We start from the raw sequence: 19,578 nt of genomic DNA, 5'->3' as shown, positions 1-19,578 counted from the left end.
AAACAACATGAACATCTCAGCTCCTCGCTGAAACTCAGATGGACAAACTTTGGAGATAAACTGGCCTGGAAAAAAATAGATGAGAATGACTTTTGGGGAGTTTTCTTTGAATTTGAACAAACACACTAATAACAGAAAGTGGTTCTTTGCTACCCTTCCCTTCGTGCCTCCTCTTTAACTTGTCTCTTCTCCATCATTTTTTATCCTGACATATAGGTGGGAATCAAACACCATCCTGGGGACCCACTCCTTGTCCTTCGAATACCTCAGAGTCAAAACTGGTAAGAACTGGGAGCACCCTAATTAAGTTGAGTTGATTGCAAATTGATGTCTCCTTACAGGAATTGAAGCCACCTCCCCCCCTGCCCAAATCATCTTTTCAGTTCTCTGAATTGCCTTTAATTGCTACGAAAGACACCATAAATATCTGGTTCTTCCAAAAAGTTATTGCTCAAAGTCTCAAAGTTTTCTTTAAAAATGTAGGCCAACTCCAAAATGCTCAAAAGTGTGACTTCACTGAATGCTCTTAACATCCATATTTAGTTCCCAAATAAGTAGCCTAATTTTCCGTAACACTGTGCAATCAGTAAGTCTCATTGACCTCACTGTGTCTGCCTTCTCAGCAATTCCAAAAAAGAAAGCAATTTATTTAGAAGTCAAATACACTCAGAGAGTCTTCACTTGTTCATATTTTCTAAAGAATGTATTTTTTAAAATGTATTGAACTTTCTCTGTTCATGTGTTCTTTGAGGGGCAGAGACAGGATGAATAATTTTTATGTGTTTATCTTCAGATACTTTTGTATTATTTTATTCTAAAAGGGTATTAATCTTTTATTAGATTTGAATAACATGAGAAGATTGAGATGTCTTGGGCTGTGTCGGAAATAAAAGAACAGTTGTCTCCACTGTCCTGTTGTGGATTTGGCTTGGGAAATGCTTTCTGTGGAAATTTCCACCCTCTTATTTCAAATGGTTTCAGAATTTAAATGATGGGGCAACCTGGTTTTGGACTCCAGTATTGTCTGAATGTCTGATCCTTTGAGTTTTGTTATTTTGACTCTTATCTCCCATATATTTATAACCTGAATAACTTGTTGTCAGTTCATTGTTGAATGAACCATTTATTATCCTGAGACCTGCTATGCAAACACAGTTAACAATCCTGTTATTTATCCTGTGAAATATCACAAACTGTTATGAGTATTTTATTAAACATGAGGCATCTCAATAAATCTCATGATGGATCTAATTCGTAACAAAAAATGAACTGTGCAAAGTTCAGAATATATTCCTGTAATACTTTTTCCAGACAGGAGACCTGAATTTTAACTCCTCCTGGCAATCAGAGGGTGACAGTTATCTGGTATTTAAGCTTGTCTGCTGGGCTCTTTTGTTCCACTAATACTTGTCAAACTTCACACTTAATGAGTCCTCCCCCCCTCCTGTATTTCTTGTTAAAGGTCTGTTTAAGGTATTTTTTTTCCATTAGAACCATGGTGAATTTTCATTAAAACAATAAAGAAAAGCTTTTCTAAAGCGAGCACATTTTCCCAAGGCTTTGGGAAGGTCTTGTGCCTTTGCCTTGAACCTTGAAGCCAGGGCAGGTGAACCTGCAAGGCGGTTCTGTCCAAAGGAAAAGAGGTAATGTGCAAGTGAAACCTGCTTGGAACATGCAGCCCTGAGGCTGAGAAACATTTTGAAACGCTAAAAGAGGTCCCTCTCCACCTGCACGGTGCCCTGCAACCTCCCAGAGTGTCCTTCTGGAGGCCTGCAAGCGCTCAGGGATGAAAAGCTGTGCAATGCCTGGAACAGCTGTGTTCGCTTGCTGGTCTTTGCTCCTCACGTAAATCCCGCCGCTCACGCATCCAGAGGTGGTGGCATTCCCTTTACAGCCCCTGGCTGAGTGTTCCCAGGTCCTTCCAGAGAGGATGGGGGCTGTGATGCCCAGTGTAGACATGGCCATGGGTACCTGCAGCAGCGCAGGCTCAGAGCCAGCACTGGTGGAACTCATAAAAGATGACTGTGCAGACTGCAAGGTTGTCTGCTCTGATGCTCATTTTATATTTACAGCATCTTCTTCCATCTCTTTTCCCTCATCTCCCCAAGCTTCTACTCGTTTCAACAGGAAAAACATTCAACACCTTTAACATACCCTGAACCAGCCAGGACTTCCTTTCCATTTTGGTTGATTTTTATTTTATGGTCTCTAGAAGGTTGTCTACAATTACCCATTAAATGGTAATACATCTCTTTAGTTTTTCTCTGGTTGTTTCTTTCTTCCTGCAAGTATTTTTTATGGCAATAGGAGTGGACAGTTCTGATGTGCTGCTGTACATTTCCCTAACGAGTCCCTTCCTCTGCAGCCTTACATCTTTCCCATGTTTCCCTCTCATCCAAAGCACTACAGGATGATACCAAGCTAGGACTCTTATGTTTGTGTCATCTTTGCACAGGTGAAAATGATTTCCTTGAGTGTGAGAGCTAGAAGATCTGGGGAACATGGAAACACACAGCAGCTGCAGCATCATGAAACACCTGCTTATTTTACACCTGGACATTGCTGCAGAAACCAGTTCATTAATCACTCTTGCATGTGCTGCTTGTAAAACCTCCTTGTATGTTATTAGTGTTTAAACTCGTAGTTTTGTGTTGTGGAAGAATCATCTTCGGGCAAGGAGTCGGGGGTGCTGCGAGGAGTTCTTTTAAAACAAATGCCCTAGGATGAAATTAAGTCAAACGAGACAACATCGTACCTGAGAGCCGTTTATTGAGAAGGAAAAGGAAATTGTCCTACTACTACAGAAGGGTAGAGAAGACGGAGAAAGAGGAAGGAAAATGAAAAAGGGTGGACAGCCAAAGAGAGAGGGAGAGGACAGAGGGAAAAGGCGGGCGCTCCCAGCGGAAGGCCGGGCACAGCTCCGGCGGCCGGGCACCGGGTGAGCGCGGACCGGGCAGGAGCTGCGGGACCCTGGGCACGGCCACAGCGCGGGGCCGGAGCGGCAGAGCAGGGTAAGAGGCAGGAAGGCAGCGGTGAAGCGGGCAGGGACACGGGGAGGCAGGACGGGCGAGGGGTAGGGCAGGACACGGGCCTCACACGAGGCTCGGAGGGCGCCCGGCGTCCAGGGGGAGCGAGCGGGCGCCAGCAAAGGCAGAAGAGCCAGAAAGCAGGGCAAAAAAGGACAAGACCCGAAAGCCCCGCTGGTTAGAGACAAAGCAAAACCGCGAGACCCAGGAATCCCCCGAGCTTGTGTGGCAGTTTTCCAGCCCCGGCCCCTCCGGAGGTCCGCCCGCCGGCAGGGGAGCACTGGCCCAGGCCGAGGTTGCACCGCAGTCCATTGGCGGACACCCTTTTCCATCCAGTCGGAGAAGCTCTCCGGAGGGTGCAGTGTCCTGCTGGCCGCCTGTCCCATGTGAGACATGAACTAGGTGCTGGACAAAGCCTCCCCAGAGATAAGGCTTTCTCCATCCTCTCCTGGTTGCCTCCTACACATGGCACATGTGCATCCCCTCCCCTGCCTGCCTCTGATAAGCGGTGTTGAGACAGATCAAAATTAAACTGGCTCCTAGCATCCTTGTTCACCTGGTGTGCCCCATCCCGACATCTGTTTAAACCCTCCAGTGGCAGGAAATGGGGAACCAGGCTTTTAAAGCCCATTTTCACCCGGGGGATGTCACAGAATAAAGGAGTATTTGCTCATAGGCTGTCCCTAATGCACCAGGAGGTGCTTCAATGTCTCCCTATCAGGAAGAGAGTATATTGCCTATAATAAACAAATTGAATATTTCTAGCAAATTCAAAGTCATCTTGAAATGGCAACAGCTTAAGGAGGAAAAGTGGAGATACTGCAGGTGAGATAAAATTTCTTTACATTACTCTTAAATAGTTTTTTGGTTATTTTCATCCACGTGGTTTGTGTTAGATATTTTTTTTGAGATATCAGGTGATAGCAGTGAGCATAAACATAATTTCTTAGCTTTTATTCTCTGTCTTCTTGTGGCACCTGTATGTTGATTGAGTTGTATGCTTGTACTAGTTTGAAAACAAACCAGTGGGAGGCACCAAGTCAGAAAAACAATTTAACAGGGAAATCAAAAAATAAAGGCAGAAAACACTGGGTTAAACTGACAGAGTCAGGATACAGCCTGACACCCTCTTAGTTAGGGTGGTGGTGGCAGTCTGATAAGATGGTGGCTGCAGTCCTCCTGAAGTGGTGGATGTGGTTCTGCTGAAGAATGATCCTGTAGAAAGGGGTCTGCTCTTCCTCAGAAGGTCCAGTGGTGGCTGTGTAGCTCCTGTCCTCTGGGAATCCAGTGGAAAGGGTAGTCTCTGGTGTTCAGAATCTCAGATTATATCTAAGATGGAATGCTTGGTTCCTCCTTCTGGGTGGAGCATCTCACAATTGGATGATGAGTGATGAGGCCGAGTGTTGTTTAGGCTCATTAACAGAAGGTAGTCTGGAGGGAGGAGGCAAGGAAATGCTGCCCCACCTGGTTCCAACAGCTCATGAGGATGGGAATAGAATACACTGCAACCCAGGACAATGCTTTAATGAAAGTCCTTCCTTTCCTGGACTCTCTACTCTTCTTCAAGTGTTAGAGGAGAAGTTAGAGGGTGAGTAGTTTTTCACAGACCGCAAGGAAAACTCTTTAATTTTGCCACTTTAAATGTATACATTTTATATCATCTAAACTTTCGGAAGCTAATGAACTGAACAGCAGACTGGATTGGGAATTAATTAAAAGGGCATCACATACAGCTACTTTAAGTTGAAGGACAGAAGGCAAACAGGCTTTCCCATCTTGACAGTTCTGACAAGTGGTAAAGTGTAAAACTGGACAAAAAAGTGTTTCTTTTTCATATGCATTTAGCTTTCAACACTTAATAGTTTGTCTGTATAACTTAAACCCACATCTAATGGCTGCTCTCTGCAGTTTGTGAGCCGCTGCTGTAATTCAGGACTGCAGACATGCTCAGGGAGGGCAGGGCAAGGTATTTCGATGGATACGGCATGGAAGGCTTGGCAAATGCTGTGTAGTGAAGCGATCACAGCATCTCCTACATCTTCTGATTAATAAGACAAAATTTAGTTGCCCAAATGAAAATCTCTCCTGACCAGACAAGAAAACTAGATGAGATTGTTCTTTCTATCAGTTCAAATACAAATTGCCCTGTGATCACTGCGAGTTTGCAGAAGATAACTCCCGTTTCATGTGGCATCGCTGCTCCTGGCATCTCACCATGGAATGCAGTCCTGGACTCAGGCCAGATTAAACAGCTGAGTAGCTCTGCCTTTAGATCCAGAGGCACAGGAGAGTAGGAAAATAATTCTCCAATGTCAAAATCTATTTTCATACTTTTAGCAGTAGCTAACATTTTGTGATATATATACACAAGCCCATATAATGAAACAGTTTGTTTTATGAGGCTACGAGGACATATGTGGGAAAGAAATATGATGCATTCTAAAAATTTGTAGCAATGGAGATTATTCATACTTTATGTGGTGTTTGAAGTTAATATTTGTAATTTTTGTTGCTGTTGTGCTGTGCAAAATGAGCATTGGTGTTACTGAAGTGACACATCACCGTGGATCAGAGACATCAACTGACTCCCAGAATTTCTGATTTTTATCATCTCTAGTTCTACCACAAGAAGGCTGTGGGAGTTGAGAGTTTATTCTGGGTTTTGGGGAGGTACTTTGAAACACTTCTCGCCTTGATGTTTTGCAGTGTAATTGAGGGAGGTTCCAAAGATATGGGGACTCGGTAAAGCCACCAGTGCAATGATTTGCCAACAAATTTTCCAAACCCTTCATTTTTCAGTGATTGTCGCCCCACAGAAAGTATATTTTTTTAAAAAATCATTTTAGTTGAGAAGAAAGTTGAGCTTTTCATTGAATCAGGCTGCAACTTCTGAACTCTTTCACATTCCCTTAGTTTTTGCTTTTCCTTTGGAGCAGCAGATATTCCTCAGAATAAGAAAGTTGCCATCCAATGGACCAGACCCACACAGACATATAAAACTTTGAATATTATTTCCTACCTTATTTCCTGGAGTAAATTGAAACCCTACCCATGAGCTGCACCTGAACATTGAGAAGGTCTGAGTTTCCCCATGCCTGGAAAAGCTGGCCACAGGAATATCTGAGCTAAATTCTCAATGACAAATCAAATGGAGAAAAATGTCGTCTGGTGTGCTAAAATAATACAGGGCATCCAGGAATGCAGGGTAAATCATGCAATGCATTAAAACCCTACCAAAAAAATCAAGGCAGATATAAAATAATTGGGAGGTTCTCTTTCTTCCCATGAAGATCATCAATATACAGTAAGTCTCTTAAAGACCAGTGTTTAAATTATTAAGGCTGCCAGTTTAATGAAAAAGCAACAGCTCAATTCAATAATTCATGGCAACAATTTGAGGCAAAGCACACAAAATATTTTTAGCATGTGTCTCAAGAGCAGTTAGACACGGGATCAAAATATGCAATGTTGCACGCAGTGTGTTCTTATCTGTTAGGTCTGGTAGAGGGAATAAACATTTTTTCCTGATGAGAAAATCAAAGTTTTGTGCCATTTCAGTGAAGTCAAGTTGACACCTGCAGAGAAGCAAGTCATGACATTTTAGCTGACTGGGTTTTCCACCCCCCACCCCCCCTCTCCTGTTGTGGTTGTTTTTTCATTTTATTTACCCTGACAGACAAAAGAAAAATGTTGAGATGGGGATTTGGCATCTTTTCTTATAATTTTTTTTCTTTATTTTTTTTCCCTTTTTCTTTTCCTCTTTTCTTTTATTTTCCCTCCATTAAATAAGTAGCTCATACATTCTGGGCTGGGAAAGTTCTACTGAGGAGAAAAACCACTTGAACATATTAATATTAAAATAGTATCCCTCCTTTCTTGTTGCCCTCCACCCTCTGATTGCTCAAACATTGCTACATTTATCAAAATAACAAGCTTCAGATTCCATAATAAGAGATCTATTTTCATGTCATCCTGGCATAGACCTGCCTGACTGAGCCAGGAAGATCCTTAAAAAGATATGAATTTAGGATCAATAATATTTAGAGCTCCATTTATAAAGCTGAAGTCAAAGGCATGGATAATGCAGAATTTATTAAGGGAAATTACACCGGGGATTTTGTTTACTGGCCTCTAATCTTACCTCGGCTTTTTAACATCTCATTTTGTCAGGAAAACATAAGTTGCAGGTGTTCATAAATGTAAACTGGCACATAAAGAAGCTCACAAATTATATCTGTTGTGACCTAATATTGCAGTATAGGGTACTCTTCAACTGTGTTTTTCCTGGCTGCATCTTATTTTTGTTAATTGTGGGTCCCATTAAAGACTGTGCTAAAGTTATTGTAGTGGAATTGAAATACATTTTATTACACCAGTATAAGTTCCATTTACTGTGCAATATGACAGTGCTTAATAATTCCATACTACAAGCGTAATTACGACATCAAATTAGTAATTTTCATGAAGTGCTTGCATCAGACACTCATATGATATGATGCAGTGTATTTTAATTCTCTGGGGTGCCTGAAAACCCACATTTTAGCAGGAAAAAAGCAGAAATGTTGTAAAAGGAAGCACCTCATAACTCCTTTGAGCAATTTCCTAAGGATATTTACCTTCCACTGGGGTACAGGTATTATCAAGACTGTTTTTGGATTCCAGTACTCTGTTGATGAAGCCAGAAAGTTACTGAAGTCTAAAAATGTGATAAATCTTCCTCTTTGGTGATCCTGTCAAAGCTCCCCAAGGCCACTGCCTCCATATTCCAGGCAGCCTCTTAGTTTGATTAATTCCACTGGACCAGTAACACTGTTTCTGATGGAGTGGGTTGTGGGAAAGATTAGGAACTCCAGTTCAGTTTGAAATTGGGAGCTAGTGGAGCTGCAGAACCCCCTTGGAAAGAGGAATCAATTTGTGTCCCAGGGAAGTGCAGTTCCTTCCAAGGTAGAGTGCAGCACACTTGGCAGTGCCGAGCCACACTGGTTTTAAGGCAGGAACTCAAGATTTGTATCCAAGTGATGTAACTGTGGAATCTTTGTTTTTTTCTTTCCCCTCTCCTTGGGGTTTTCGCATGGAATTAATTTTCTATTCAGGTGCTGAAAACTTTTGCAATGCAAATTCATCCGAGGGTTTGGCTTTTATCTGCTAAAATAAATGACAGAATGCGATGAAGGTTCACGAGCATCTTAATAGACCTTTAAGAGTCTGCCTTAAATACCAGTTTTCTATACTAGAAAGCTCATCAATATCTAGACAGCCATGCAAACAGCGAGGAGGCCAGTCCATTAATGAAATGTTAATGACTGAATTAGACCTGTAATAACAGAAGTAGAATGCACTGCTGTGAGTCCATTAACATCATCAGACCCTGCTGGGAAACAAGTAAACACAACATACAAAGGGAAAACTTGTGCTAATAAACAGTTTTTGTGCAGTAAAGGTGCTGGGGAGCTCGAGCTGTAAATCCCATTCACTGCTGTTCTAGTGGGGATTTTTGGGGAAAAGTTTATCCGAGCGACACAGCCGAATATACATTTCACAGTGGCATAAACAAATCTGCACAACAGCCAAGTTTGTGCCCTGAAAATAAACCAAAGCCTGCTGCCAGGTATCCCGACTAAAATTCCTATCACAATATGCTGTAGGAATAAGCAGTTCAATGGCAATTGCAGCTTCATCCTTGTCTGTGGGAAGGAATTCTTGACTGTGAGGGTGGGGAGGCCCTGGCACAGGTTGCTCAGTCTGCCCTGTAAGTTTGCCAGGCCAGGTTGGATGGGGCTTGGAGCAACAAGGGATAGTGGAAGGTGTCCTTGCCCGTGGAGTGAGGTGGAACTGGATGATCTTTAATGCCCTTTTCAACCAAACTGTTGTATATCTCCTTCTGCAGCCAGTCCAGGTGGGTAGCAGGTAGCAGTGGTTATCACCTGATAGATGGCTGAGCCAAGTGAAATGGAGTTTATGGACCCTCACTGAGGCCCTTGTAGCCATCACAGAAACTGCCACTGTTGGTACTAATTAGGAGCACTGTTAAAATTTTATCTTGTGCCTTAAAAGTTGATTGTGCTTTGCAGAAGGTGTTAATCCCAGCAAAGGGGATGGGAAATACAACTCTGCCAGCAACTTCATGGGTGACCTTGTAACCCCCCCACGTGAGAGTTCTTGCCTTGGGCTATAGGAATTAATGACTTGAGTTCTTGGAATGAGAGCTTCTTCTTTCCTCTTCCAAAATATATAACTTCTCCCCCCCCCAATAAAAGTGATATAAAAATAGTTGAGTTTTCTTCCGGTCTTGAAAACCTCAGCAGTTGCCTTACACAGTGGCTGAAGTAGGAAAAGCCAACATGACTGGATCTTATCTTCTTCCTTTTTGGCAAGATTTAGAAATTGACGTGAAGCTAAATACCCCACTCCTGCTCCTGGAAACCTCAGTGAATCTCAGGGGCTGCTTTTCTCCCACCTTGCCCTCACCCGTGTGCAGGGGTTTGATTTGTATTTTATTCTGTAGTAATACAAGTATTTTCCCTGATCTTGCCAATGCCATTAACAAGGATCCCCTGTGGTGTTTCCAAGGAGGACTTACTGCACTAAGGGCCGCTAGTTCTGGTGGTCAGATCCTTGGGGAAGATGTGGAGTATCTGTTCCCAGATTCCAAGGCTGGCACAGACTCCACATGTCACCTCGAGTGAACCAACTTCACTCTGTGCTTGGAGTCTGTACCCCTAAATTAGGGGTAATTTCACCTCACTACCTTATAGAGGTGACTTGAAGGTGAAATCATCAAAGAAAACAACACTGGGGGGCACATAAACCCTAAATTTGAAATGATATACATTATTACCTTCCTGTAAACACCATTCTGATTTAAGTTTGGGGAACTCTCTAACTGTCTGAGTCCATAGTGGGCTTTTGGTTTTATTGCCCTGTCTTTGTTTCCTAGGGTAACACTGAAGGGCTGTATAGAGGAAACTAATTTAATTAGAAAGAATGCAGTGATCTGATTATGTGCATTGAAGAAATAAATACAGTATCTGGGTACTGAAAGAAAGGGTAGGATTAGCTGTAAATGATACAAACCACTCACTACTCTTCCCTCTGCACAAAAGAACTGAGCTAAGCTGGACTTTTGAACCACCTTGCCAAATAAAGTAACAGCTTTTTCTTTTTGCAAAAATCAAATTTTGATATGACAATTTGAGCAAGTTGCACTGTCTGTAACTGACTTGTCAGCAGAACAGTTTTTGCCATTTTTATTTGTGTCCTGAAGCATTTGTCATCTTTCTTGAAATACAAAATTTGAAAAGTTATTATTAATACAGGATGGTGCATGTGATGCTTTGCCTGTGTGAATGGTCTGGGCAAAGTGAGGAACTTTTAAAACAAACTTAAGTAATATTTTATTGCTTTGTAGTCCTCAACTGAGTCACACCAATTTCAAATTAGATATGATTCAGAGGGAAGTGAAATAGCAACACAGGCATAAGGTAATGTAACAGGCTAAAAGGAATAATTAGGAAATAATTTGTACCTAATAAAGATAAATTAAAGATCTGTCTATGTTTTCCTGTAGACATAATGAAAAGCCTTTTCTCTTGAGAAGGGCTTTGGCCAGTAGGAAGTGAGGACAGAGGTTTAAAAATTAGGTGGAAGGAGGGAGGGGATGTGGAAAGCAGAAGTGTTTGAAGTAGGGAGAGGTGTTTGAGAAGCAAGATCTGGAACAGAACACAGAACAAGAATCTTGCACACAGTGTGGGAAAGGCAGAAGGAGATCCAGCAAAACGGGGAAGATGTGGTTTGGCTTCCTTGGCTTTTCAAGGGCGAGCAGTTCAGCGGCTGCATGTTTCAGCCAGAGTGTTGCAGACATTGGGGTGAAGGGAGGAGGGCAGCCATCAGAACCACAGCTGGAAACCTCTGGAACAAGAAGTTTTATCTTTGGCTATTACCGCAGGCCTGGTTCCTAGGGTGTATCACCGTGTCCCACAGCCGTAGGGAGGAGGAGAGAAGATCCAGCAGGCAGGAATTGTGCAGCCAGATTTATTCATTTAATTATTTTGCAAACTCTTTATAGACTTTTTTCTTCATAGTCTAATTGAACAAAGGGCCAGCCACCCCTTGGGGGTGATTGGCTAAAATCCTAAAACCTCCATTGTCAAAATATTTTTCTACTGTACCATAAACAAGACTTTCCAAGGTTGCAGGTGTCTGGGTTGTTTACATAACTCTGCTACCTCTTCTGTGAGAGAGAAAAGTCTCTCATGGACTTAGAAAATAGCAAGAAAATCCTTGCTAGCAGCATTTTTGTATCTACATTTGGGTACAGACAGAAACAACCCTAGAGGTGCATGTGGGAATTCAGGGCCTCAGCACCCAGTGGCTCCCTGGCTCCATTGCAGCATCTCACTCCATTTCTCACCTCTGAAGAGGTGCTTTAATTCTCTAAACCCACCTGCAGCTGAGGGTTATTGAGTGAATATAAAGAATTGATTACAGCTTGTTTAGAATAAAATTGAATTAGGGTTTCCTTCTTTGTCTAGGAATTCCTTGATGCTGCTGGGAGCCTTCCTCATAAACCAGCCTGCCCACTGAGTGAGAACAGTTCCTTTTTGCCCACTTTTTACAAACTTTAGAGGCTAGAATGGTTTCAACAGATGCATTTATTTGTCTGATTTTGCTGCCTGGTGTCACACAGTGAAGTTTTCTGTGGTATTAACTATCACTTTAAATTCTTCTCGCTTTGAGTCATCCCATCCTGTATATAGTTTGAACAGGTTTTTGTATAATTATTTCTCTCAATAATTACCATTATACAATTGCTATAGCTGCCAGTTTTGTTTTTCTCTCCTGCCAGAGAACAGCAGAAATGTATTACACGTTAGTGTAACTTATGATCTTGGATTCATGTTTAAAATGCATGGAATATTTTTCATCTTCTGTTTGAGGCAATACCTCATCTGGGATCATATCTCACAGTCTAAGTTTACACTGAGTAAATGGATGCCTTGTGTTTCAAAGGGTATAATCCACAATGAAAAAGAAAAGGATGCAAAATAAATATAATCTAAACTTTTAAGGCATTGGGGTGCCAGTGAGTATTAATGGCTGCAGGTAGTGACCCAGCACATCTGGGTAGTCATACAGAGAGGTTTGTGTGTGGTCTCCTTTTCCCTCTTAAATAAATTGGATTTGGCCATCATTACAGCCCTTTGTTGTTGTCTTTTGATGAGGATCCCAGGAAGTTGGTTTGCTGGCATGCGTGGTTCACTGGCAGAGAGAGCAAACTGGAATTTGCAGGCACAAGTGCTCCTGGTGGCTAATTCCAGAAGTTGTTCTCTCCAACAGAAAGTTCCTTAGCTTTGAGTTTTCTGTGTGTGCTTGGTTTTACCCCCAGGGTAGGTGGGAATAGGTGCAGTATAGTGGAGGAGAGGGCTGGCAGGTTTGTAAAGTTTGTGGTAAGATAATTTTTGGCACCAAATCCACTTGTAAAAGGCCAGTGCTTAGCTGGGTACACAGAGGACGTGAGGGCAACCCCTCTAAGGAACAGCAAAATAACAAAATGATGGCTCATGGTTCTAAATGAATCTGTGATGCTTTTTGAAAAGGGATTTATGGCTTTCTAATGACAAGGGTAGAGATAAAACATTTTAATCTCATGACTCATGCTGAAATTTTCTTTCAGGGACACTAAAAATTGGAATGCAAAACAAAAGAGAGTGAAAGAAAAAAAACCCAGGGAATATTTGGAGTATGTAGGTAGGAACATTTTAAAGAGATTGGGATCAGGATGCAAGTTTGCATAATGACAAACAATTAATAATTGCAGGTAGCAGAGAGTGGTTGGAGGAGAGCAGTCAGGTCATCTGTGTCCATTTTGTACATCAGGCATGTGGGAACTTGGGCACCAAACTCTTCTTTCCCTTTTAGTATTTTAAGTCAGCAAACAGGCTGAGTGTGCAGATGCATTTGATTACCAATGGTCATTATAACATGAGCAGCACCATGATTTATTAGAATAGTTGTTGACTGGGATTCCAAGAAAAGGTAATTGTTCCAGAATTATCCCCACAATTAATTTCACATGTGTGAAGTCCATTAACTCCAACTGCAGGCCATGGCATCAGTGTGAATGTTCACAGCAAGAGCTGAGGTTTGGGATGGAAAGGATGAACCTCTGGATTTCGGGGGAATCTGGATTGGGGTTTTTCTGGCTTTTTCTGACTTCCTCCTAAGCCATAACTGATGATTCCATTCCTCTGAAACGCCAGTGTGCATCACTGGAAGGAAATGTCGATGAAATGGAAACACCCGTGATGCAAAGGTGCTCAGACTGTGCCAGCAGCAGCTTTTGAAGGCGGTGGGATATGTTTTAACACACTGATCCTTAGTCATCCGTATTTTTTAATGCTGTTTGCACTGTTGCTTGACACTGGAACAGAGAGGAGATGTCAGACTATTGTAAGAAATCTGTATTAGCAGATACACCATGAAGTGCTCACAAACACCATGCTCCAAAACCCCAGCAGTCTGCATCCTCAGCACACACAAAATATATGTTATGACTCGTGACACGATGAATTTTGAGCAGAATTAATCCTTACTTAATCATTCAACAATGAGAAATATTGAGTTGTTTTTCTTAAGGATTAGGAAAATTCTTTTGGAAGGAGACAAACATTTGTCCCTGCTGGAAGCTCCTTCAGCTGTAATGCATCATTGTGCCTGACCAGCCCTAGAAACCTTGGAAAGACAAAATATGTACAAGCTGGTTGTTAAGCATATGTGATATGTTTTGCCTCGTCACCTGGCAACGAAAAGGTTTTTCTAAACAAATTTCACACATTGCCAAAATTCCAACTTTTTGAAACACGTAAGCTGCTTATTTTTTTATTTATTTCTATCCCCTTTGTCAAACGCAGCCCAAGGTACATCTCTCTCAGAAGAGCAAATGTTAGCATTTCTACTGGGGAGAGAAATAGCTTTTGTAAATTTAATTCACTCAGCCTTACATACTTCATGTAACAGCACTGGGACTGTATGAAAAGATAGAAAGTACTCTGTCTATGAAATGACAGTCTGTCTTACAAGTGTTTTAAAATTAACAAATCAACACCAAGAAACCCTTGATTGACCTAAATTCAGCAAATGAGAATAAAATTAAAAGAAACAAGCCTGGCTCTCTATAAAAAATAAATGATAGTAATAAGAGGATTAATAAAATAAACAGGATAAATAAAATAAATAATAAAAGGAAAGCTGTGAGGATGGTGAAGGGCCTTGAGGGGAAGCTGTGTGATGAGCAGCTGAGGTCTCATGGGCTGTTCAGATGGAGGAGACTGAGGGAAGACCTGTCCCAGCCTTCAGCTTCCTCAAGAGGGGAAGAGGAGGGGAAGACACTGATCTCTTTTCTCTGGTGACCAGTGACAGGATCTGAGGGAATGGCTGGAGCTGTGCCAGGGGGGTTTGGGTTGGATATCAGGAAAGGTTCTCCCCCAGAGGGTGCTGGGCACTGCCCAGGCTCCCCAGGGAATGGGCACGGCCCCGAGGCTGCTCCAGGAGCATTGGGACAGCGCTGCCAGGGATGCCCAGGGTGGGGTTGGTGGGGTGTCTGTGCCAGACCAAGAGCTGGATTCAATGATCCTTGTGGGTCTCTTCCAACTCAGGTTATTCCAGATTGATAATTTCTGGATCTCTATATTGTTTTGAAGGAATATGAAGAGAAGTGACAGTTAATAACTTTTCAAGTTGCAGAACATTTAGCTTAGAAATGATCACATCACTGGCTGACACAGCTCTAAGTGCTCGGGTGGGGGGTTGAAAAAACCCACTGAGATGTCATTTCTTAAGTTTGAATGAAAGGTTTTAAGGACAGTACCTCAAACTGCAGTGGAAAAGCTTCATTGCTGCACTCAGGCAGGCTTTAATAACCTCATACATTCGGGTGCCAGTTGTTTCCTGTAGGTCTGCTGCTGATTATCAATGTATTTATCTTTTGCCATCTTCCTCCCCTGTGTGTGGCAGTGTCAGTGCTGATCCAAGCCAGTGCTGATGGGATTCCAGCCCATTACCACGCCGAAGGTAGCCAGGATTTGGGTGCACAATGGGGTGTGACACCGCTGAGCGAGGGGAGGCAACTCCTTATAAACGACAGCGCTCCGGTAATGACACGCGGAGTTTGGGAGTCAGTGCTGGAGAGGAGATCTCTCAGCCAGGAGATAGAAAGGTGATGCCCAGGAAATAAAGGTGGATGATTTCCATGTGGTTCACACAGGGTTTCACCAGTTCCATGCCACCAGTACTGGCCCCAGCGTGACAAAACTGGTGGGTTGTCACTGGATGGACACTCCACGATGTGGCCACAAGCACTGTTTGCATTGTGCTGCCAGGAGAAGCATTTAGATTTTTAATTACCTGAATGCTGACCTAAAAAGTGCCTGTGTTTCTAGTGCCATGAGGAGTGCAAAAGAGGGCTGTAAAATGCTAAAACAATGGCAGGCTCCTCGCTGAAGGATGCAGCACGTTGCAGTAATGCGGCGCATTTCGAAAAGATCTGTATTTTTTCAAAGACAAACATCAAACAGAAGGAAAAAGGTTATGTCACCTTCACCCTCACAGTACTGTCATTTATATGCTATCAGCTCATTAAATTCACATTAAGATACTCCATGGGACTTTAGGAGCTATTAGTGCACCTAAAATGGCATAACAAAATCTCAGTTCACTTTAAGAGAGATGGCATTGCGACATTTTGTATTTCATCACTGAATTATTATAGTCTCAGATGCATTCTGCTGTGATGGTAATGGAAGGAGGAATACTAGAGAGGAAAGCTGTCCATTTGTTTATCCCCAGGGAGAGAAAAAAGAAAGTTTGATAAAAAACTAGAGTGAAAGTAAAGCATTAACAATTTAACCCCTGTAGCAATGCTGAAGAACACGCAGGATTTTTGTATTCTGCTTTTCAGGATGTTTAAAATAAAGAAAGAAGGGAAATTTTGTGTGTAGGGAGTTGCTTCAGGCAATGGAAGGTGCAGCAAATGTACTGCATGAATGCAGACATCTCAGTCTTTTATAGGTGAAGTGTTTCATGACAGCCATAAAATACCTTCCTTCATATAAATTCTCTTGATAAAAATGGTTATTGTGATTAAAGTTGATGTTCTTGTTAGTTTGCTGTTGTTTTTCCTCCCTTTGCTTTCATCAGAAAATAAGTGTGCTCTTATGGATAAATCTGCAACCTTGTGTTTCTAAGTCCCACGTGGGATAATTCCCAGGCATCAGGCTCTGAAAAGAATAAGGAAAAGTGATGCCATACCAAGTTACCATTAAGGAATTTTTATATATATATATTTATACATGAATGCTAAAGAAACGTTATACTGCTTGATAAATAATAATTAACAAAGGATATCTGAATTAATGAATATATATCTATGTTTTGCATCTGGAAAATAGATTGATCTGAGGATGCTTTTTCTACACAATACCTGCAGCTGTACGTGAAATACATAAATGATATGTATTGAAGGATAGAGAATAAGTTGAATTCAGTTTTTATGGCAAAGGTAATTTTCTTATAAGCGTGTGTGAATAATGCAAAAAATCAGAAGTGAGATGAGGGATGTTCAGTCACTTCAAGCAATATATTTTTCTTAACACCTATTTAGAATTATTTAGAAGATACAGTAATTCCTTACAAGTGCTTCCTTCCCTCTCCAATCAGAAAAAAATTCCATGACTTGAGTTTCGTTTCACGTGGAATAAAAGGCATTGGAACAGGAGGAAAATTTGAGAGTAAAGCATTGTGGAGACTCTGAATTTACACAAACACATGGAGTAAAACTCATCACAGTGTGAGAGCCAGGACCAGCACAACTTCAGCTTTCAAAATCCCTTTTAACTGCAAGGACCTGATACAGAGCACTTTGGTAGAGCAGAGGTGAATATCTTTTCTTCAGTGGAGAGGGAGCTCAAAGACATTGGGAGAGCATTGCAAGAGGAAGCTCAAGGTTTTGAAAATAGTGGGAACTAGAAAGGGAATAATCACTGAGTAAATGCACATGGAGCACCTGCTAAATTTAATGTTTGCCTGCATTCAGTGCCTCAGAGCTTAATCTCTTCAGCACAGTGATTCTGCTGCTTGCTAGATACTTCACCTGTTGGAAAGCATGAGAGACTCCAGCTTTATCAGCAGGAAACACCTCTTGAGTGGTTGCTCTGAAGGCTGAAACCTGACTGTGGAGAGAGTTTCCTCTCAGACACAAAGGGTGATGTGTGGCACTTAAACTCTTGGGTTTTACCAGCTCCTGTTGGTTTGCCCTTTGCTGGCAGTGTGGGATCCTGATGATGTTGGATGCTGACCTGAGCACTGGGAATCTTGGGAAGCAGAACAGTTTGTTCCCATTAATATCTGCCAGACAACACAGAGGAATTAATAGGGAATTTTGTCCAGTCTGAGGCAGGATTTTTAAAGGTCTGATGAAGATTTACAGTCCCAGTGTTATTGCTAAAGAGCACTAAATTTTAACCTGTCTTCAGGCAGTTGAAGCCATGAGAAGTTGTTGCACATAAACAGGGGAAATTAACGTTTAGGACAACGTGAGGCAAAAATCAAGGGTAGTTGTACAATTTTGGGAAGGCTGTGGGGCACCCTGAGGGAAGAGATCAAACCCAAAGAATGCTGTAAGGTGACTGGCAAACATGGCTGAAACTGTCTGTATTTCAAATGTTCTAATCAAATCTCAAAATGCAAATTAACTGGAGTAGTTGGAGAAAAAGATGACCCTATTTAGGTTTATTTGTATGTTTATTTCCAAAAGAAAAGAGTCAATGTGTGAAATCCCCAAGGTTAACCTTTTTTGGTACTTGCCATATTACCAGTGACATATTTGGAGGTGCATATTTAGAAGTCAGTTAATTTATATTTTTTCCAAGGGAAATCTCTGTGGTCAGGAACAGAAATTCAAGCCTTGAGGTTGTGGCCAGTCCAAAAACTGCAAGAGCAGTTGAACCAAGCTCACAAATTTCAAGCTCTAAGTCATGTTTTGTGACCTCTCTGTCATGGATTATGGGCATTCTCTGGCTGAATCCATGAAAACTCCACCATCTATGTAGGAATACTGTTTTATAACCCATTGCACCATTTATCTAATTTTTTAGCTACATTTAGGTTATATTTCAATTTAGGTTTTGTTTACATATATTTATTTAGATAGAGGTGGTTCTTATTGCTCTTCAGTGGAAACATGGTTGTGTAGAAGTCACTCATGCCAGCAATGGATGAATTAAAGCTTGACTTTGAATTAAAGATTGACTTCATGTGCTGGCTCAGATGGAGGATTGCTTCTAACCCACACAACTTTAAATCCAGAAAATATTTTCTTCCTAGAAGGGCATATCTTGGCAGGGAATATCCTGCAGCAAAGGAGCTCCAGCACAGCAAATTCAGAGCAGAAAGGCCTCGAGTGCTGTTGAGAAGACTGGGAGAAATCTTTGTTCTGTTATTTTCCCAAACCCAGCATAGCAGTCAGGTTACTGAGAATCACATTTCGTCCAAAATTTATCAGAGTTGACTGAAACTGCCCCTTTCAAGAGAAGTGCCAAGGGCAGAGGGACCCAGTCCCACTCCAGGCTAAGAGCACAGGGCTGGGTGCTGTGGATGAGGACATGGGAGAACACTTGTTTTTCACTCTGTCACCTTTCAAAAACCCAGTGTGAGCCAGTTTATCTGCTGTGTTACAGTCTGAAACTGCCAAATAGAAGTAAAATAAACGTTGACATCTTTACCCTAAACCAGAGAGGATGATTTTACACCAAAAGACCCAGTGACTGTGATGTTGAATAGCATTCAGGGATATCAAATTTGCTATCTTGTCATCAGGTCAAATAATTCATGTTATTTGTTTGCTATTATAGATTAGCTTTTATTTCATATCCCTCCTGGCCACCCAGGCCCTGTTAAATGTCTTGCACTGTCTTAGTGATCTTCAATATTTTTTTTGTGAGGTGAAGCACGGTCTGTCCTCTATTCTTGTATAACCACCTAAGCCAAAAATCCCCTTCAGTTAGTAAAGAACTTAATTTTGCACCTTAGATTTTTGTCACACCTGGTGCCACCAAGGGGATAATCATTACTTGCACTAGTGGCCCTGTTAATCCTTTCACAGGTATTCACTGAAACTGCTGGAAGTAAATATCACTTTGGCTGATCTAGGGCTCAGTATCTGGGTATTATGTGGTGTGTCAAGAAAATAACCGTGGGGTGCTCTCGCTGTGAATTGTTCTTACAGCTGCACCAGGCCTGCCCAGCTCTGTGACATCTCCAGGAGGGTTCAGCAGGACCCACTGTGCTCTCAAAAGCTAAAGTTAAACCAACCAGAAGTTAAAACCAGGACCTGCCTGGGCTGGTTTGAAGAATCCACCCCACTATCCCACTCCCATAATGTTTTAATTTCCTCAATCACCAGTTCGAGAGGACTGGGAGTAGAATAAATTGAGCTGAATAAATTTATGTTTTTTTAAAGAATTGCATAAACATAGAACAGCCTCAGTAAGAAGGGACC

The 19,578-nt window shown here is 41.8% G+C and overlaps 1 long non-coding RNA gene across 1 annotated transcript in view; it reads left to right on the top strand.

Annotated features, from left to right (window-relative positions):
* The first annotated feature begins 222 nt into the window (after positions 1 to 222).
* Positions 223 to 19,578, top strand: part of LOC138113227 (uncharacterized) — a 246,140-nt gene continuing 226,784 nt past the window's right edge. The window contains exons 1-2 of the long non-coding RNA XR_011152052.1: positions 223 to 281; positions 2,456 to 3,011. This is a non-coding gene — a long non-coding RNA (uncharacterized lncRNA). The remainder of the gene's footprint in view (positions 282 to 2,455; positions 3,012 to 19,578) is intronic.

The sequence above is a fragment of the Aphelocoma coerulescens genome, chromosome 7 (genome assembly GCF_041296385.1).
Source record: "Aphelocoma coerulescens isolate FSJ_1873_10779 chromosome 7, UR_Acoe_1.0, whole genome shotgun sequence".
Classification (NCBI taxonomy): Eukaryota; Metazoa; Chordata; class Aves; order Passeriformes; family Corvidae; genus Aphelocoma; species Aphelocoma coerulescens.
The sequence above is the reverse complement of the archived record's forward strand: the minus strand, read 5'-3'. Positions and strand labels throughout refer to the sequence as shown.